The following is a 22,674-nucleotide window of genomic DNA, read 5'->3' on the forward strand; positions in this document are numbered from 1 at the left end:
TTATTTTTACTACAAAACTATCAGTTGTCGTTAGTTATCATCAGTTATTGCCATCCGTTTTTAACATCAGTTTTTACCACAGTGGTCCACCAAAAAGGTCGTCTAGGGTCTGAAAATTTTCCAATTTTTATCAGAGTGGTGCATAGCTTGTGATACATTGGATGCATAATAGATTAGATACTGGTTGTGTACCATGTCAGGGCTCTCCTTCTCTTCTATGGCCTCAGTGCTACACTGAAGTCTGGCACACACATTGTAATGTCACGTGTGTCATATTCAGTGCAGCGCCAAGGCCGGCGCCGAGAGGGCGAGCCCAGAAGGCAGCTGCTGTCCACTGACCTCAGATCAGATCTTCAACGCAGTTTTGTGAGCCTGCAAAGATGCCAAACACTAGCCCTAACTTCAGGGAGTAGCTAGTCTTTGCTGACTTTACAGCTACACAATCCCACCATGTATCTCCTACCCACCCCACACTACGCAGGGATTGCTGTTTCTATTCACACAACAGGGTTCGGGGGTCGGCTGTTAAAAACGTCAGTCTATGTCCGTTCTTGACGGCTATTTTGCATCTGTTTTGTATCCGTTCTTTGTTTTCCGTTTTTGACTAATTTTTAAAAACAGATGAATTTCATGTGTAGATAATGAAACAATACCCTCTGTAGATAGTGCCCTTCTGTATATAGTGCCACACACCCCCTATAGATAATTCCGCAGTGCCCTCTTTAGATAGTGCCACCCCCTGTATATAGTGCCACACACCCCCTAGAGATAACGCCACAGTTCCCTCTTTAGATAGTGCCACACACCCCCTGTAGATAATCCCACAGTGCACTTTGTATATAGTGTCACAACCCCCTATAGATAGTGCCACAGTGCCCTCTTTAGATAGTGCCACATCGCCCCTGTATATACTGCCACACCCCCTGTAGATAACGCCACAGTGCCCTCTGTATATAGTGCCACACACACTGTGGATAATGCCACAGTTCCCCCTGTAGATAGTGCCACACCCCCCTGTAGATAATGCCGCAGTGTCCTCTGTATATAATGCCACAGTACCCCCAGTAGATAATATCACACAGCCCCCTGTAGATAGCATCCACTGTAGATCGTGCCACACAGCGCCCTCATATATAGACAGTAACGTCAGGGGTTACTTCCTCAACGGAATCCCCGGCCACAGCATTGCCGACGCTGTGGCCAAGGATTCTCTCAAGGAGGACCCCCTGATGCCACTGTCCATATATGGACAGTGAGGTCAAGGGCTTGACCGAGCACAGCGATTAAAGTAGCGCTGTGCTCGGGGAGTCCTCGGAGAGCGGAGGAGCCCCCTCTGCTCCTCCTATCTGAACTAATTCTGAAGCAGGGAGCTCGTGGTTCCCTGCTTCAGAATTGGGTTCAATTGTATCTGCAACCTGGGGACGCAGATAAAGTTGACAGCGGGACATACCCCCGGGCGCCTCCCCGCCAGGTGCTGCTGGAAGTTGGATGCGGCAGCACCCGTTGTTCCTCCATCCACAGTTAAATTAGATAGTATATGGCGCCAGACCTCCCTGGAAGCCGGACCCAAAAACGGTGCAGGTAACGTTTTTAGATCCGGCACAGGTCCAGCACTGTCCAGAACTGATGTCCCTTGTGCCAGGACAGATCCCATAGAAAGCTATGGGATCCGTTCTATCATCAGTTTCCCTCCGGCTATTCTGCAACACGCCAGAGGGAAACTGACAGGAGCAACGGACATATGTGAACGGCCCCTTAGTTGTCGCGACATCTAAACTGTCAGAAAAAATGTTCTGCTCCTATTAAACTCTGCAAGAGGCAGAGCTTAATTGGAGGCGGTAAAAATTACAATACACTGCAATACATTGGTATTGCAGTCTATTGTACAGGCAACCAGATCATCTATTGTTCAAGTCCCCTAGGGGGACTTAACAAAAGAATGTAAAAAACAGTTAAATACATTTTTGAGTAATGTACAAAAATAATTATTACAAGTTTTAGGCAAAACTATTTTTCCATTTGGTTAAACGTCCGGGATCGGTGTTATGTCCGATCCCGGTCATGACAGTGAAGTGTCGGTTAGAAGGTCTGAAACAGCAGCATGTTATGCCACATTCTGAAGAGATTCAAATATAGATGCGAAACAATGTAATTGAAATCTACCAGTCTGGAAATGGTTACAAAGCTTTGCTAAGACTCTGGGACTCAAAAACACAGTTAGAGCAGTTATGCACAAATTAAGAAAACTTGGAACAGTGGTAAACCTTCCCAGGTGTATCTGGCCTACCAAAATTTCACCAAGATCGCATCCAGAAGGTCACAAAATAACTCAAAACGAACATATAAAAAACGGCAGGCTTCACTTGATGACTGTACATGATTCCACAATAAGAAAGACATTGGGAAAAAATGTCATACATGGAAGGGTTGTAAGGCGCAAACCACTGCAGACCCAAAAGAACACAAAGGCTCATCTCACATATGCCCAAAAACCTCTAGATGACTCCCGATACATTTGGAATAATATTTTTGTAGACAGATGAGTCAAAGGTGGAAGTTTTTGGAAGTCATGGGTCTTGTTACATCTGGCATAAAGCTAACTCCACATTCCACCATAAGAACATCATAAACAGTCAAACATAGTTGTGGTAGTGTAATGGTCTGGGGCTTTTCCCTGTTCTGCAGGGGTGCATTCACATATACCAGTTGCATCAGCATCAGTTTTTTTTGTCTCTCAAGTGATTACAACTAATGCAAAAACTGATGCAAAAATGTACCAGTTGCCATTAGGCTTTTTCACAATTTTTACTAAAAAAAACATCAGTTGTCATCAGTTTTTACCATCTGTTTTTACCATCAGTTTTTACGACAATGGTCCATCAAAAAGGTTGTCTAGTGTCTGAAGATATGCCAATTTTATTAGAGTGGTGCATAGTTTGTGATAGATTGGCTACATGATAGATTAGATACTTGTTGTGTTCCATGTCAGGGCTCTCCTCACACTCCCTGTAGATAATGCCGTAGTGTCCTCTGCAGATAGTGCCACAGTACCCCCTGTAGATAATGTCACAGCCCCCTGTACCTAGCGCCACACAGCGCCCCCTGTACATAGCGCCACCCAGCGCCCCGGTAGATAGCGCCACACAGTGCCCTCTGTAGATAGCGCCACACAGTGCCCCCTGTAGATAGCGCCACACAGCGCCCCCTGTAGATAGCGCCACACAGCGCCCCCTGTACATAGTGCCACACAGTGCCCACTGTAGATAGCATCACACTGCACCCCCCTGTAGATAGCGCCACACAGCGTCCCCTGAAATATGTGCCACACAGTGCCCCCTGTAGTTAGCGCCACCACCTTCCCCTTTAGATAGCGAAGCTCCCAGTAGCAGTACAATCCCCGGCCAGAGAATTGCCAACGCTGTGGCCGGGGATTCCCTCCCAGCGGAGCCCCTATTGCCACAGTCCATATTAGTCAGCGGTTACCTCTAGAGGCGGAATCTCCAGTCAGAGTGTTGCCAACGCTCTGCTGACTGGGGATTCCGCTCCAGGAGAAGCCCTTGACGTCACTATCCATATATGGACAGTGACACCAACTTTTTGCACAGTAAAAATTACTTCTATAAAAACAATGTATTTTTTCTATCGCCATGTTCTGAGAACCATAAGGTTAAAATTATTTTGTTAATGGAGCTGTATGAGGGCTTGTTTTTTGGGAGACGAGCTATAGTTTTTATCGGTACCATTTTGGATACATGCCACTTTTTTGATCACTGTTCATTCCAATTTTTGGAAGGCAACGTGACCAAAAAACTAGGGGACTTGAAGGTCCAACTGTCTGATTGCTGTTCTAATAAATTGCACTACTGGGCGGGGCCTAATCGGCTTCCTAAATTGGTGGACCAAGAGGCCATTGTTAGGTCTCCTGTTGCCATAGCAGCTGTTGGCACCCCCGCGATCGTGTTGATCACTTTTGATCGTTGCAGCTAAGGGGTTAGTTGCAGGATCTTAGCTATCTCTGGTCCCTGCGGTTACAGTAGGGTGTCAGCTGTAACATACAGCTGATGATTACACGGGCTCAGCTTTTGAGCCCGCACCATCTTCCTGTCGCCACCGAAAGCCTTTTAGACTTGGCAGACCGGGAGGCCAGTGTTAATACTCCGGTTGCAAAATTGCAGCCATAGGTACCCCTGCGATTGTGTCGATTGGATACAAACCCCTTAAATGCAGCGGTCGCTTTTGACCGTTGCATTTAAGGGGTTATAGGCAGGGATCGGATTTAATTTACAGCTGATACCCACGGCTGACACCCGCGGCTGATGGCACGGGCTTAGCTTCTGAGCCCGTGTCATCCATTTGTCGTAAGTATACCACAAATTGCGGGAAGCACTAGCTTTGTATGAAGTTTACTTACAACGAATGTCGGGAAGGGGTTAAATGTAATAAATTAGCAAAAATATAAGACATCCGGTTAGGTGCAAATACATTTTCACAGCACTGTAGCAAGTAAACTGTATATTTCATTTTGAGTAGTATGTAATGACTAGAAGCCCTTTATTTTTTAGCTAATTTTGTTCTGCTGCAAAAACACATATACGTAATTTTATTTAATTCATATGACTGTATATAGTGAACATAGCACAATTGTATTACGCTACACAGCCATTGGCGGATTAATTAAACCATATGCCCTTCGCTGTTCCCCAAACTTGGGCCCCCCCCTCTCCACCGCTGCTCTGCCGTGCCGGTCTATAGTCAACACTACCTTTCTGTGCGAGCATTGACAAATGGGTGTTACGATTCTCCTGGTCAAAGGGCTATGTCCCTACATACTGACAGTCTCCAACCATCGCTGACAGCATCACACTGTGTATGGACACATTTTCCTAACAAGAGTAATGGTAACACTCAGTTGTCTATTAGTCCTGGCCTACACAAAACCTTTTTGTGGAATACAAGGATTTCCTCTAACAGACTTGTCAGGAGGGGTGACAGCCCCTCTAGAAATCCAGTGACTCACAGGTGTCATCTTCTCTGATGGGAGTAGTTCTGTTTTCTTTTCTTCTCCATCTGACACAAGCCGTTATGGCAACTTTTCCTGATGACTGCAGAGTTTCCCGCTGAGACATCTTTGCCTCTCAATTCTGCAGCCATTTCCAGCCTCTATAGAAACACAACAATTCAGACAGCAAACACCCTAAACTGTTCCATACTCCAGCCCAGACCCCTAAGCAAATTCAGACCCCAGGCCCATACTTTAACTCAGACTAATAAATTCAGACCCCAGATCAGACCCTAGAATACATACAGACCCCAGACCTTCTAAACTATTGCAGACCGAGACCAGACCCCTTAAACAATTACAGACCCCAGAACAATCACCTTAAATAAATACAGACCCTAGACCAGACCCCCAAAATACAAACTAATAACGACCCTAGATCTGACTCCCTAAACTAATACACACCTCAGGACAGACCCCCTAAACTAATACAGACCCCCTAAATACGGACCCCTAAGCAAATACAGATCCCAGACCACCTAAATATAGACCCCAGACCCCTTAAACTAGTACAGACCCCAATGAAGGCCCCCAGGTCTGACATCTTTGTACTCCTATAAAGCCCTGCCACCGGCTTCATAGGAGACTGTAAGAAACACGTAGTGCTGCAATACCTTAGTATTGCAGTATATTATGTAAGCGATCCAATGATCGCTGGTTCAAGTCCGTTAGGGAGACTAATAAAAAAAAGTAAAAAACATTTAAATAAAGGTTTTTTAAGTTGAAAAAAATGTATTCAAAGTTAAAAACAAAAACGTTTCCACTTTTTTTCCCTAAAGTAATGTTAAAGAAAAAACAAAAAGTTAACATAACTGGTATTGCCTCGTCCATAAAAGTCAGAACTATTACAATGTAACATTATTGGACCCGCTTGGTGAATGCCATAAAAAAATAAAATAATTATAAACGAAAAAATAAAAACATTTTTTAAAAATTAAAAAAAATCAAAAATCAAAAAGTTATGGCTTTTGGAAGGCGGAGAGGAAAAAACAAAAATTAAAAAGCTAAAATTTGCCGTGCCCTTAAGGGGTTAAGTAATATCTGCAGGGACATGTTAGGGTTAGATGGCGGCGCCGGGACACTCTTTGAGAGAGAGAGAGAAATCACACGAATCACGCGCGACACACGGAAGTGCTTCCGTGTGTTGCGCGTGATTTTCACGCACCCATTGACTTCAATAGGTGCGTGATGCGCGAAAAACGCCCAAGTATAGGACATGTCGTGAGTTTTACGCGGCAGACACGCTGCGTGAAAATCACGGAATGTCTGAACGGCCCCATTGACTAACATAGGTCACGTTCGTGTGAATAATGCCTTAGTCTACATTACAACTGTCGCCTATGTCTATCCTTCAAAAAAACACATTCATCTGGGACAAAATTAGTTAATAGTTTTTTGACACAATTAGTTATTACTTTGTTGCTATTTTTTAATGCACACTACATAAAGATTATATCTTATTTTTAGTGGATACCCTTTTCCAGTGATATATTCACACATAAGTAAATCAGTATATTGTAAGTGAAACATCAAAGTATAAAGTTAAAGGGACTTAAAAAAAGAAACAAATAAGGAACAAAAAGACATAAAACACAATTTTTAAAAAAAATATACATTGCGTTTAATAGAAACCATATAAAATAACATAACTCCCAGATATTTGGTATCCTCATATAGAGTGAACCGGAAGAATAATTATGTGTGGTCCTCAAGGCCAAAAATGACTTGGCCCTAAAGGAGCTTACTGACGAGATATAATAAACAATGTATCTGTATACTAGTTTACATATGTATTTATATGGAGTTAATAGTAACAAATAGCAAAGTAACATTCAAAGTATGATTGTTCTTTTGTGTGCAGAATGTGAACCCTCACCTGCTATATTTTCATAGTAACAGTCTAAAGACTTAAAATTATTTTGTTTGGGATTATTTTCACTGTAAAATAAGAGACACAATGATCAAACTAAAATTCTAGTAACATGAAAAGCCCTTTTCTTGTCTTGGAAAGATACAATCCTTTAAACAGCTGTAATAGTTGCTTCAGTTTCTCTGACAAGTCACAATTATCTTGTAATTAAAGATTCGATTCCTCTCCCTTATTAAACTCAATGAAATGGTCTTATACATTCACTATAAACAGCATTTTACTGTCAAAATTATCAAATGTTTCCTTAGGAACAGTTTGCTAGGAAATGTAGGCTTCCCCAGTGAGACTATATAACTAACTGCTCATATTAGAATGAAAGTATCTAAAGGAAAAATGTATAGGATCGGCTTTAGGGAAACGTAAGGTTTACCACGGTGGTGGTAAGCAGGCGTAGTGGAGCAGTTGCCCAGATACCACATTTCTTTTTTCAGTTCTACACAGCACTGCAGAAATAATGGCATAACTATAAATTTATAGTTAAAAACAAAGCCATGGTCAAATGTAAAGAGTGTATAAATTCACAATTATAGTATAATCGCTGCCTGAATGAACTATTAAAATTTCTCTATTCGTATATAAAAATTAAATGGGCCCCAATTTTCTATTAACAGGCTTAAAGAGGCTCTGTCACCAGATTTTCAAACCCCTATCTACTATTGCAGCAGATCGGCGCTGCAATGTAGATAATAGTAAAGTTTTTTGTTTTTTTTTAAAAACGAGCATTTTTGGCCAAGTTATGACCATTTTTATATTTATGCAAATGAGCCTTTCTTAAGTACAACTGGGCGTGTTTAAAGTTATGTCCAACTGGGCGTGTATTGTGTGTGTACATCTGGGCGTTTTTACTTGTTTTACTAGCTGGGCGTTGTGAATGGAAGTGTATGATGCTGACGAATCCGCATCATCCACTTCTATAAACAACGCCCAGATTCTGGCAGTGCACAGACACACAGCGTGTCCTCACTTCCTCCCACAGGAACTTCATCGCGTCGGACTCGCGAGGACACGCTGTGTGTCTGAACTGCCAGAAGCTGGGTGGTAACGAAGAGAAGTGGATGATGCTGATTCGTCAGCATCATACACTTCTATTCACAACGCCCAGCTAGTCAAACAAGTAAAAACGCCCAGATGTACACACACAATACACGCCCAGTTGTACTTAAGAAAGGCTCATTTGCATAAATATAAAAATGGTCATAACTTTGCCAAAAATGCTCGTTTTTGAAAAAAAAAAAACAACGTTACTGTTATCTACATTGCAGCGCCGATCTGCTGCAATAGGAGATAGGGGTTTGAAAATCTGGTGACAGAGCCTCTTTAAGCAAGTACAGGGTGGTCCATTTATATGGATACACCTAAATAAAATGGGAATGGTTGGTGATATTAACTTCCTGTTTGTGGCACATTAGTATATGGGAAGGGGGAAACTTTTCAAGCTGGGTGTTGACCATGGCGGCCATTTTGAAGTCGGCCATTTTGTATCCAACTTTAGTTTTTTCAATGGGAAGAGGGTCATGTGACACATCAAACTGATCGAGAATTTCACAAGAAATACAATGGTTGGTTTTAATGTTACTTTATTCTTTCATGAGTTATTTACAAGTTTCTGACCACTTATAAAATGTGTTCAAAGTGCTGCCCATTGTGTTGGATTGTCAATGCAACCCTCTTCTCCAACTCTTCACACACTGATAGCAACACCGCAGAAGAAATACCTCCCGATCTGACCCCCTTAGACTTTTATCTTTGGGGTTATCTGAAGGCAATTGTCTATGCTGTGAAGATACGAGATGTGCAGCAACTGAAACTACGGATACTAGAAAGCCTGTGCTAGCATTTCTTCTGCGGTGTTGCTATCAGTGTGTGAAGAGTGGGAGAAGAGGGTTGCATTGACAATCCAACACAATGGGCATCACTTTGAACACATTTTATAAATGGTCAGAAACTTGTAAATAACTCATGAAAGAATAAAGTAACGTTAAAACCAAGCACACCATTGTTTTTCTTGTGAAATTATCGATAAGTTTGATGTGTCACATGACCCTCTTCCCATTGAAAAAACGAAAGTTGGATACAAAATGGCCGACTTCAAAATGGCCGCCATGGTCAGCTTGAAAAGTTTCCCCCCTCCCATATACTAATGTGCCACAAACAGGAAGTTAATATCACCAACCATTCCCATTTTATTTAGGTGTATCCATATAAATGGCCCACCGTGTAGAACAGACTATAGATCGGGAGGTGTCAGGAGAGCGTACCGTCAATACCCTCCCAACTATTAATAGACACCTCTTCTATCAAAAACAAATATTGATCTGGTCTACTGCCACAATTATTATTAGAGGTCCTTACGCATTTCTGCACCCCAAATAGAGCAGTAAGCATCCTCAGGAGTCACACTTATATCACAATTGTTTTCTGGTCAGCACAGTTTTCATGCTGTTAGTGTCTCCTCAGCGTGCACACGACACTGGTATTTGGCCGCAATTGCACCAGGGAATTGCTGAGTATATGAAGCTAAGTCCTGCCCCTCAGATTGCGTCACTGGGTCTGGCTTCCAATCAAAGTTCGAAACGTCAAAATAACGTCCTTGGCTATAACCCGCTCCCCATTTTAGGCGACCAATCGCATCAGACATAACGATGCAGTTCTCAATACATCATATCATTATATTTTGTCTCTATCTAGTAAGACGCTAGGTTGGTAAGCTCAATTCATGTGCAGATCACTATAGCCACCCCAAAAATATAATAATGTCACGCAATTAATGCCCACATAAAATAGTGCCAAACAGATAGTGCTCCGGAAAGCAATAGTCCTGGACAGTTAACTGGGGTGTAACTAGAATCTTATGAGCCCCAGCACAAATATTGGACCTTGGCCACCCACCACCAACAGCATGTTGCTCGGAAGTGCGGGCCCCAATGGCATTGCTAAGGTCTTTTAGGATATACGTACCCACCTCAGAAAAAAGTAATACAAATATATACACACTAGTCCTTCTCAATGAATTAGAATATCATCAAAAAGTTAATTTATTTCAGTAATTCAATTCAAAAAGTGAAACTCATATATTATATAGATTCATTACACACAGAGTGATCTATTTCCAGAATTTTTTTCTTTTAATGTTGATGATTATGGTAACAGTTAATGAAAACCCAAAATTTTGTGTCTCAGAAAATTAGAATATATAAACCCAATTTCAAAAATGCTTTTTAATACCCAAATGTAGGCCTACTGAGAAGTATGTACAGTATATGCCCTCAATACTTGGTCGGGGCTCCTTTTACATGAATTACTGCATCAGTGCGGCGTGGCATGGAGGCGATCAGCCTGTGGCACTGCTGAGGTGTTATGGAAGCCCAGGTTGCTTTGATAGTGGCCTTCAGCTCGTCTGCATTGTTGGGTCTGGTGTCTCATCTTCCTCTTGACAATACCCCATAGATTCAAGCACAATGATACTGTGGTTATTAAACCAGGTATTGTTACTTTTGGCAGTGTGGGCAGGTGCCAAGTCCTGCTGGAAAATGAAATCAGCATCTCCATAAAGCTTGTCAGCAGAGGGAAGCACGAAGTTCTCTAAAATTTCCTGGTAGACGGCTGCGTTGACTCTGGACTTGATATAACACAGTGCATATACTGTACATACTTCTCAGTAGGCCTACATTTCTGTATTAAAAATCATTTTTTAATTTGGGCTTATATAATATTCTAATTTTCTGAGGCACTAAATTTGGGGTTTTCATTAACTGTTAGCCATAATCTTAAAAGAAAAAAAATGCTGGAAATAGATCACTCTGTGTAATCTATATAATATGAGTTTCACTTTTTTAATTGAATTACTGAAATAAATTTACTTTTTGATGATATTCTAATTCATTGGGAAGGACTAGTATGTATGTATGTACGTATGTATGTGTATACGGGCGGTCCGCAATTAACTCTGCAGGGGCGTTCCAGAACGTCCTGCAGATTTATACTTTTTTCCGCTCTGTGGCATCATTTAGCTCTGTGATACAGCTGTCTCTGGGCATGTGATCATGCAACCTGTCACAATGATCACAATACTTTCGGCGCTACCCCATCCTTTCGGCAACCCCCGCCCGCATCTCGAGGCACCCTTCCCCCATGACACGTCCCTCGCCCCACCTCTTGGCACCAACCCCCTTCCCCTTCCCTGTAACTTTCCCTCTCCTCTTCCTAATATGTGAAGGTTTTTATGTAGGTTGTTTTTATGTAATGTAGGGGCAGTAAAATATATTTTATCCAAAATAATGACACTTTTTTTGGGACATTCTTTTATTGAATTTTTTTTTGTTACTTTTTTTTAAATTCCATAAAGGGATAACTTTACTTACATAGTTACATAGTTACATATATAGTTACATAGTTAGTACGGCTGAAAAAAGACACATGTCCATCAAGTTCAACCAAGGGACGGGAAAAGGGAAGGGAAAAATTTCTACACATAGGAGCTAATACTTTTTTGTTCTAGGAAATTATCTAACCCTTTTTTAAAGCCATCTACTGTCCCTGCTGTGACCAGCTCTTGCGGTAGGCTATTCCATAGATTCACAGTTCTTACAGTAAAGAAGGCTTGTCGCCTCTGCAGGTTGAGCCTTTTTTTCTCCAGACGGAGGGAGTGCCCCCTTGTTTTTTGAGGGGGTTTTACATGGAACAGGATTTCACCATATTTTTTGTATGTGCCATTAATATATTTATATAAATTAATAATTTCCCCCCTTAGTCGTCTTTTTTCAAGGCTAAATAGGTTTAATTTTTTTAATCTTTCCTCATAACTTAGATTCTCCATGCCCCTAATTAGCTTAGTTGCTCTTCTTTGTATTTTTTCCAACTCCAGGGCATTCTTTCTATGAACTGGAGCCCAGAACTGAACTGCATATTCTAGATGAGGCCTCACTAATGCTTTGTAAAGTGGTAATATTACATCCCTGTCCCGCGAGTCCATGCCTCTTTTAATACACGACAATATCCTGCTGGCCTTTGAAGCATCTGATTGACACTGCATGCTGTTATTTAGTTTATGATTTACAAGTACACCCAGATCCTTCTCAACTAGTGACTCCCCCAGTGTAGCTCCCCCTAGGACATATGTTGCATGCAGGTTGTTGGTACCCAGATGCATAACTTTACATTTATCTACATTAAACTTCATTTGCCAACTGGATGCCCAAACACTTAGTTTGTTTAAATCTGCTTGCAATTCACGAACATCTTCCATAGACAGAACTACATTACATAGCTTGGTGTCATCTGCAAAAAATAGAAATAGTGCTGTTAATCCCATCCTCTATATCATTAATAAATAAGTTGAATAATAGTGGTCCCAGCACTGAACCCTGGGGTACACCACTTATTACCGGGGACCATTCAGAGTAGGAATCATTGACCACAACTCTCTGGATGCGGTCCTTGAGCCAATTCTCAATCCAATTACAAACTATATTTTCTAAACCTATAGTCCTTAATTTACCCATTAGGCGTCTATGGGGGACAGTGTCAAATGCCTTTGCAAAGTCCAAAAACACTATATCCACAGCGGCCCCTCTGTCTAGACTTCTGCTCACCTCTTCATAAAAACAGATCAGGTTAGTTTGACAACTTCTGTCCTTAGTAAAACCGTGCTGGCTGTCACTTATAATGCTATTTATTGTCACATAATCCTGTATATAGTCCCTCAATAGCCCCTCAAACATTTTCCCCACGATGGATGTTAAGCTTACTGGTCTATAATTACCCGGTGAAGACCTAGAGCCCTTTTTGAAAATAGGCACCACATTTGCCCTGCGCCAGTCCCTTGGCACTATTCCAGTCACTAGAGATTCTCTGAATATTATGAAAAGGGGGACAGAAATAACTGAACTAAGCTCTTTAAGAATTCTAGGGTGTAACCCATCTGGTCCCGGGGCCTTGTGCACATTTATTTAATTTAATTTAGCTTGGACTATATCTACATTCATCCAATTCAGTATATCAACTGATATATTAACAGCACTGGCAGCGGCTACATCAGCTGCTCTTTCTTCAGTTGTATATACAGAGCTAAAGAACCCATTTAGTACTTCTGCCTTCTCTTGATCCCCTGTGACCAACTCCCCATTACCACTATCTAGGGGTCCTACATGTTCAGACCTTGGCTTTTTAGCATTTATATACTTGAAGAATTTTTTGGGATTTGTTTTACTATCCTTGGCCACCTGCCTTTCATTTTGTATTTTTGCTAATTTTATTACATTTTTACAGATTTTATTAAGCTCTTTAAATTTTACAAAGGCTGCAGATGTACCCTCAGATTTGTATTTTTTAAATGCCCTTTTTTTGTCATGTATTGCCCCTTTCACTGAAGGTGTAAGCCATGTGGGATTTAATTTTAGTCGTTTATACTTGTTACCTATAGGAATAAATTTTGCACTATAATTATCCAAAGTAGATTTGAAAATCTCCCATTTATCATTTGTACCATTACTTGACATTAGTTCTTCCCAGTCTATATCCTGAATTGCAGCCCTCATCCTGGGGAAATTGGCTTTCTTAAAATTAAATGTTTTTGCCCTCCCAGCCTGCGTTTGTTTTTTACAGTATAGGTAAAATGTAACTATATTGTGATCACTGTTACCAAGGTTTTCACGAACATTGACATTCCCAACAAGATCTGCATTATTAGAAATGACCAGATCCAACAGAGCTTCACCTCTAGTCGGGTCTTCCACAAACTGGCCCATAAAATTTTCCTGCAACAGGTTGAGGAAATGTCTCCCCTTTGCAGTTGAAGCCGAACCAGGACACCAATTAATATCCCGGAAATTAAAATCTCCCATTATCACTACAGTACCCGCCTGTGCAGCCCACTCCATCTGTTTATATAGCTGACCTTCCAGCTCCTTAGTTATATTGTGGGGTCTATAGATTACACCAAAAGTAATTTTTTCAGTGTTTACCTTCCTTTCTAGTTCCACCCACAAGGTTTCAACCTCCTCACAGTATTCACCAACTATTGTCTCTTTCACACTCGCCTTCATATCACTTCTCACATACAGACATACACCACCGCCTTTCCTATTTGTCCTGTCTTTCCGAAACAGTGTAAAACCCTGTAGATTTACAGCCCAGTCATGTGAAGAGTCCAGCCATGTTTCAGCAACACCAACTATATCTATATTTTCTTCCAGTACCAAGGCCTCCAGCTCCCCCATTTTGCTTGCTAGACTTCTGGCATTTGTGAACATACACTTTAACAATACTCCACCACCCCAGCTAGAATTCTCTCCCCCAACACAGCGGACCCCCTTCCATTTAGGTGCAAATCATCTGCAGAATACAGTCAGTACCCCAATGAAAAGTCAGCCCAGTGCTCTAGGAACCCAAAGCCTTCTCCTCTACACCAAGACTTAAGCCATGCATTTAACTCCCTGAGCTCCCGCTGTCTTTCCTGTGATGCGCATGGCACAGGCAGTATTCCTGAGAATACAACCTTGGAGGTCCTTCCCTTCAGCTTACAACTTACAACTTTATTTTTTACTTATAATGTATTAGCATACTGCTGTATACTAATACATTACACTGTGTCACTTTGACACAGGCTTCTGTTTGGGCAGCACAAAGTGTGCCCTAACAGCAAGCAAACTGAACAAACAGCCCTGGGGTCCATTCTAGGTCCTGTAACTTACAGCTCCTGCTTAGAGCATGAGCGCGCACAAGAGTGCTCATAAGCCTCTTCTACAGCGACGCCAAAAGATATCGCTGTAGACTAAGCACCTGCACTGCTTGCCGTCAAAAGACGGTGGGCGGTCGTTAAGGTGTTAAAGAAGATTGAAAAAATTTGATCCCTTCTAAAGTCAAGTTGCATCTTTGTCAAAAATGTTTATTCAACCAAAACCTATTATGAACACATTGTTGTGCCTTTATTAGGGCAAACTGTGCTGTCAGGCCAGGACGCTTTGCCGTAATGATAGCACAAAAATGTGCCTTTATTTGGGCAAAGTGCCTTACCACTCAATATTTTGTGTTTACTATTTTACAAATTAGCACAGGGGCAAAAGTTTTTGCCCTTGGTCTATCTCACAATCTATGGTTCAATAACTTTTATTTTGAATCAGGAGTGTCATGACCAAATTAAGTCACTTGGCTCTTCTAACTGCACTCCTGATTGCCAATTTAAAAAGTAAAATATGGTCCAATGGTGGCCTCCTTTTGGGGGGATGTGATGGGAGTAGTCGAGGAAGTGGTGAAGCAGCCGATCCCCCTTTCACCAAAGGTCTGTCTATTTGGGGTGCTGACTGAAGATCAGTGGCCATTCCACCTGCGCATTCTTCTGCAAGAGGTATTGTTCATGGCAAGGAAAACCATCGCACTTCGGTGGATGGATCTGAGACCACCTAGGGTGGCAAAATGGAAATCGCTGATCAATTCCATTATTCCATATGAGCGAGTTTTATATAAGAAAAGAGGGTGTATTAGTAAATTTTATAAAATATGGCAGATTTGGTGTGATTCACCATGCACTCTGTACACTCCGCATAGATTCACAGATCTGAGGGACCAGTTGTTGCAACCTTGAGGAGGGCTGATGGCATACGAATGGTTACTTGCAGGACCTCTACATTTTGTCTGAAATAAATTGGAAATTGACCTTAAATGTATGGTGTCCACTGGGATGTCCTTCTTGAAGATTAATATGTGATCTAAATATGTCATGACCTGTTAATTACTACCATTACTACTATGCCTCTATGTTCATGTAATGTATTATTACCTAAATGTGTTTCTTTGCTGTTCTTTATTACGGACATTTGTATTGTGCAATTTTTTAAATAAAACGAGTAAAAAAATAAAAATAAAAAAGTAAAATATGGATTAGGCCTTTATACCACTTCTATTGAACTGAAAAACTTGCGCATTAATGCAACCATGTAAGTTAAAGTTTTCTGGTCATATATGGACAGTGACATCAGGAGCTTTCCCAGGACCGGAGTCCCGGGCAGAACATCTACTAGCGCTTTGCCCATGGACTCTGGCACTGTGGAAGCAGCTCTTGATGTCACTGTCCTAGGGCAGCATTAACTCTAAATACAGCCCTGCTCTCACTGCTGCTGTCCAGGCTCCCGATAGTTTCCTTCAAATCTGTTTGGCAAAAAACAAAATATTAAGTATATAGTACACCTAATTTGGAAACTTCAATCTTAAATACTGACGACAGTTGGCCCCTGCTGGGCAGGATTAATAGCAGCGCTTCCTAGTGTGGAAGCTGTGGAGTGTATCGTCCATGGCGGTCGGGTTTACTCACCTCCTTACGCCCGCAGCCATGGATCAGTGAGCGCTGGCTCGCATCTCCTTCCTAGGAGACGCCAGCGCTCACTTCCGGTCCGCTGCTCACTTCCGGTCCGCTGTATCCCGTAGGGTGCGCGCCCACGCTCGTGTCCGGTCTTAAAGGGCCAGCGCACGCACATGTGAACAATCATCATCATCGACTACACATGATTTCCTGGACTATAAGAAGGGAAATCCCCTGCCCTTCTGATCCCTTGCTTGAGCATTGTTAGTGTATCTCAAGTCTGTCTTGCAAATGGTCCCTTAGTGTTTTCCCGTTCTAGTTGTTACCTGTGCCCTGTGCCCTGTTACCCGTATCCTGTATCCCGTGCTGTGTTCTCGTTTCTGAGCCTCTTAGTGTTGGAGTCGTGCCCCACTGAACCTGCTGTTTGCTACGTCCTGTGTCGTTTGCCACGTCCTGTGTCATCTGCCATGTCCAGTGCCATCTTCCACGTCTAGTGTGATCCGCCACGTCTGGCACAACGTGCTGCACCTGCTGTCATCTGCCACGTATGGCCTAACCTACTGCTCCCACCTCCATCTGTGCTAAAGCCTCGGCCGCTGTCTGGACTATTCAGGTACCTAGTGCGGGACTATGTATTGCTGGGGTGCTCTGTTTGGCCAGCTGCCTCCCCGCCAAGGCGGTGCGGACTAGTAGGTCCACATACCAACAGACCATGACATGGAGAGAGAGGCGCCACTCTTTTCTGCCAGTCTGTCTGTGGAGAGGGGAGGAGGAGAACTAGGGAGACACTGACAGACGTTTTACTAGAATCAAGCCCTGTGGTGAGGCAGTAAAACACTTACTAGAAGCATCATAAAAGACTTTATACAGCAGTAAAAAGCAGTTTAGCTGTGAATCAAGCACTGGGGTGAAATAAAACCCTTACTAACAGCTGCAGTGTCTGTCTGTGTCTCTCTGCTCTTTCTCCCCACAGCAGTACCCTCCTCCTACTCCCCCTACCCTCTCCATAGATATTGATGGGCAGCATGTAACCTGCTCCCTCAGTGATCTGTCTTCATCTTTTTCTTACTGAATATAGATTTTAGCAGTGAATTCAGAGTGATGATCAGGGCAGGGGGAGTAGGAGAGGTGTCTTATAAGTGGAGAAAGTGGTATTTTCAGATATATTACAAAATTTTTACACTTTAAATACACAGGTCCAGAAGCAAAACACTTTTGGGTATGCCCGCCAATTGTGTAGCATATCCCCTATTCCCAGTCAGGAATAAAGTTTGCAAACACCAGTACTTCTCGATGAGTCCATTCTGGACAGATTTGGTAAAGTAATGTGAATCTGAAGGTGGTGAAAATGTTATTGTTTGGGGCTGCTGTGCAGCACCAGGGCCTGGGTAGCTCACTACCATAGAATCCGCTAGGGAAAAAGAAATAGAGGATTCTTGAATGGCCTGAATCCAAAGCTTGGATCCAAATGCCATAGATGCTGTGGGGGGGTGGTGGGGGGGCGACGACTATGAAACTGGCTATGAATGCAAAACGGATATTTTCTGTAGAGAAGACTGGTAGGCAGTTGTTAGAAACGCCTGCTAGTGGTTGGCTCCGCCAAAGGGAGCAATAATAGGTATTAGTGTCAAGAGTGTACTTTTTCCACAGAAGGAAATGGCATAGGCTTCATTCACACCTGCGTCGGTATGTTCCATTGTTCTGTTCCGTGAGAGGCAACGGTTCCGATGCACGACGGATACCACCGGCGGCTGACGGAACCTATTGACTTTAATGGGTTCCGTCGGCTCTCCGTCGGAGTGTCTGTCATTTAACTGGAGACAATAGTGCAGCATGTTGTGCTATTTTCTCCGGTAATCTCTGCCGGATCTGTAACGAAGGCCCCTAAGGGAGCCTCCAATGCAGATGTGGATGAAGCCATACATGAAGATCTTTTTGTTCAATTAATTATTGCATTGTCAATGTTATGCAATGTTATTGTTTATTTGTTCACCTTTATCTTTATAAACTGCTTGCATGATGATCACATGGAAGATGGACTCTTGGAGATAAATTGAAAATGAGAGAGAATTACCCAGGGCAAAACTATTTTCCCTAGACAAAGAGTGTCTGAAGTCTTTAGGCAATTACTTGTTACGTTCTGTATATCCGTGTAGAGCCCAAGAGGCTCTCTTTTTAACATGTTATTGTGAAGCTGTTATTCATTTTTTATGGTGTTTTTTTTTAGCATTATGAAATATGCTTGCTCTGCAGTATGCAGTGATGATGGATTCATACATACAGTAGGAGCTTGGAAAGGCAGAGGGTTTAATGAATATTCAATTAAGCTGGAATAAAAAAAAACAGGTAATTTGGTTAATTTGTATGCAGTGGAATGTGAATTAGTAGCTGTACTGGAGACTCTAAATAGTTAGATTTTGTATATCAATGAGTGCAAAACACTTTGAAAATTAGCAATCTAATTTGATTGGTTGCTGCAGATATTTCTGCTGTTGGCCTTTGCATTATTCATTAAAATTTCTCATGCTTGCTGGCTTTACATCTGCGTTAGTCTTTCCATTCTTCTGTTCCGTCATAGAAAAAGAAAAATGGAACAAAAAACGGAAGTGGTCCATCTGTCGTTTCACCGTAAAAAATAATGCAGTATTCTGTGCTTTTTTTTTTCTGCCATTTTTGAACAGATCTACGACTGAGGCTCCTAACAGTGCTTGAAACGCAGATGTGAACTTCTTACATGACCAGATCAGTTTTGTTTAAGATTGCTTTAGTCATACTCTGCCAATGGCATTGGTGCTTTTGCTGACCAAGCAGACATTATATTGTTGATATTGTCTTAAAGAGGCTCTGTCACCAGATTTTGCAACCCCTATCTGCTATTGCAGCAGATAGGCGCTGCAATGTAGATTACAGTAACGTTTTTATTTTTAAAAAACGAGCATTTTTGGCCAAGTTATGACCATTTTTGTAGTTATGCAAATGAGGCTTGCAAAAGTCCAAGTGGGTGTGTTTAAAAGTAAAAGTCCAACTGGGCGTGTATTATGTGCGTACATCGGGGCGTTTTTAATACTTTTACTAGCTGGGCGCTCTGAAGAGAAGCATCATCCACTTCTCTTCACAACGCCCAGCTTCTGGCAGTGCAGATCTGTGACGTCACTCACAGGTCCTGCATCGTATCGGCCACATCGGCAGCAGAGGCTTCAGTTGATTCTGCAGCAGAATCGGCGTTAGCAGGTAATGTAGCTACTTACCTGCAAACGCTGATGCTGCTGCAGAATCAACTGTAGCCTCTGGTGCCGATGTGGCCGACACGATGCAGGACCTGTGAGTGACGTCACAGATCTGCACTGCCAGAAGCTGGGCGTTCTGAAGAGAAGTGGATGATACTTCTCTTCAGAGCGCCCAGCTAGTAAAAGTATTAAAAACGCCCCGATGTACGCACATAATACACGCCCACTTGGACTTTTACTTTTAAACACACCCACTTGGACTTTTGCAAGCCTCATTTGCATAACTACAAAAATGGTCATAACTTGGCCAAAAATGCTCGTTTTTTAAAAATAAAAACGTTACTGTAATCTACATTGCAGCGCCGATCTGCTGCAATAGCAGATAGGGGTTGCAAAATCTGGTGACAGAGCCTCTTTAAACTAAAAAAGTCTTTTACATCTAAAAAGTTACAAACCAATAATGAGGAAGCTGGTTTTGTGTCTGCTTTGGCCAGACTACGCTCTCTCTTATTATTACTGTTGCTTGGTTCCACCTTTTTTTTTTTTCATTTGTATTGGTTTGTATCTATTATGCATCCCCTTGCGTGGGGTGGGTCTTTATACTACACCATTCTTTTTGTATGATTGAAATGGTTATATTCACTTCACATATGCAATTGCATCATGCGTCTAGCGCCCTGTGATATATTCTTTTGAGCACATAGCACTTTCTCATATGGTATAGAGAGTATTTGTCATTTGTAGTCTGGTCCTATCTCTTATTTTGGGTTTTCACCGCAAGAGGGCCACATTATCATTTGATTTTCCCTATGTTTTTAGTGGTGTTTTAATTGTATTGTCTGTAGGTGTCTATGTGTATATATTAATGTTTACTATATGTCAATAAAATATTTTTTCTTATATTCCTGGGTGTGCATATCTCTTGTAGGTTGTCGCTTTTTTTGGTTGTTTCACAACTAATTAATGTGACGTTCACAAAGAGAACAGTACAACTTGTGCTAGCATCAAATCAATAAAACCCACAAATAATTTTATCAGTTGGGAAGGGCATGCTGCTGGTTGGCGTATTTCTGAGTTTCAATGTAAATGATCTGTAATTTTCAAGCCAATGTAATGTTTATCATTCCTGAGGCCCAACTGTTTTATGCAAAATAACGAGTGAGGGTCTTTCACTGTACTCTTCATAAGGCTTTGGAAAGCTAGAGGATTGAATGGCTTTGATGAGTGATTTAATGGTAAGAGCGCTGGTTAACGAACAACAACCGAGTATATTAACTAATCATTTCCTGTGCAGCTCATTCGCCCGCTCTGCTGGCTTGATTCAGAGTAAGCCCACAATGGGGGGGGGGGGGGGGGTCAGATTTAGAAATAATTACGTGTGACCATGTGACTTGCACAAACAATTTACTCTGTGGGAAATTCTCCAACTCAAGAGTGTTCTTCTTACTGAACCTGATTTATTCCAACCTTTTTGCACAGCAGGGGAGGAAATTGATGTTATCACTTTTATATATGCAGTGGAAGTGCTCAATTGTGTGCCATTATTAAATATATATGCTTTGGGAAAACATTGAATATCTCTGGAAAATAAGCTAAGAAAATGCAATATATTTCATGTTGGATGAATGCGAGACAGTTGTCTAACAAGCTATACCATATGTATCTGTCGTCCAGTCACTATGTGATTAATAATTATCATCCTCATTTCCATTATTGTCATCTCCTAGATACTTCAAACATTTCTATTTTCATAATGCACAAAAGGCATAAACTGGATGAAATGATTATGATAATATTTATTAATAATAATTAAAAAAATACAAATAATAATACAAAGAGAATACTCGTCCTAAGCGGCGCTCGCATTAGGACAAGTATTCTCGTCCTGTGTGACAGCGTGTGTCCGAGCGCCATGATGAGAGGGGCAACGGCTGTAATACACAGCCGCAGCCCGGCTCTAACGGTGGAGAGAAGAGAAACCTCTACTCTCCACCGTTAACCCCTTGAATGACGCGCTCAAAGCTGATTGCGGCATTCATAGCAATAGTGAGAATGGGAACACCCCTGATGGCCATACCTGGTATTGGCAGACAGCCCAGGGTCCATTGAAGGACCACAGGGCTGTCTGACCATATTCCCTGTTGTTAGGGCATACTGAGGTATGCCCTAACAACTGCCTGTGTACAATAAGTACGCAGGCTAATGTACTGGCATATGGATATATGCCAGTATATTAAAGTTAAAAAATCTAAATCATAATGAAAAATCCCTCTATGGGATTACAAAAAAAAAAGCAAAGTTAAAAAAAAAAAGTTATCTTAATAAAAAAAAAAAAAGGAAAAAAATCCACACAGAAATACAAATTTTTACAATAAATAAACATTTCAAAATATAAGTCCCAAAACATGAAATAATATACGCATATTTGGTATCGGCACGTCCATAACAACCTGTACAATAAATGTATAACATTATTTATGATGTTCGGTGTATGGTGTAAAAAAATGGTACCTACATAAAGTACAACTCGTCCTGCAAAAAACAGTCTCATACAGCTACGTCGGACATTGGCCCTGTCTTTAAGGGTTAAAAGGGTTGAAATTAAATTACTGAATAGGCACATTGTTATATTCAGCATGAAAAGAGGCAACAAAATGGTTTTAGCCCAATGCAAAAAGGAAAATTGTGGCTATCAGGGGCAAGATAGCAAGTTTTGATCGTACAGTAGGAGCCACCACAGATAACAAGCCTGTGGAGCAATGTTTACAACAGTTATTCCTGTTTTACAACAGTTTTACTGTTTTACAAGGTGGATCTTGGTACGGTCCTTTGTTTGTCCCCCCCCCCCCCTCCCTTGTTTTTATTCAGGTGGACTTACCTGGGCTTCCAGAAGGTTCTGGCTGTTTCTAGGTCCTGGGGAGAAAGAAAATGATTGGACAGCTCCTTTTGAGGGGGAATCTATAGAGGCTATTTATTCCACTGTTCAATTCTCCAGCGCTCAGCCACCTGACTGAACTCTATAGAGGCTATTTATTCCACTGACTGAACTCTATAGAGCAGCATCGCCCGTCCCTCCCTCACTTGTCACAGACATGTATTGTTGGGGTTTAGTCGCCCAGGTTGCGCTGGGAGGACATGGAATTGCATTTTGGCTCAATTTATG

The sequence above is a fragment of the Rhinoderma darwinii genome, chromosome 5, assembly GCF_050947455.1.
Source record: "Rhinoderma darwinii isolate aRhiDar2 chromosome 5, aRhiDar2.hap1, whole genome shotgun sequence".
Lineage (NCBI taxonomy): Eukaryota > Metazoa > Chordata > Amphibia > Anura > Rhinodermatidae > Rhinoderma > Rhinoderma darwinii.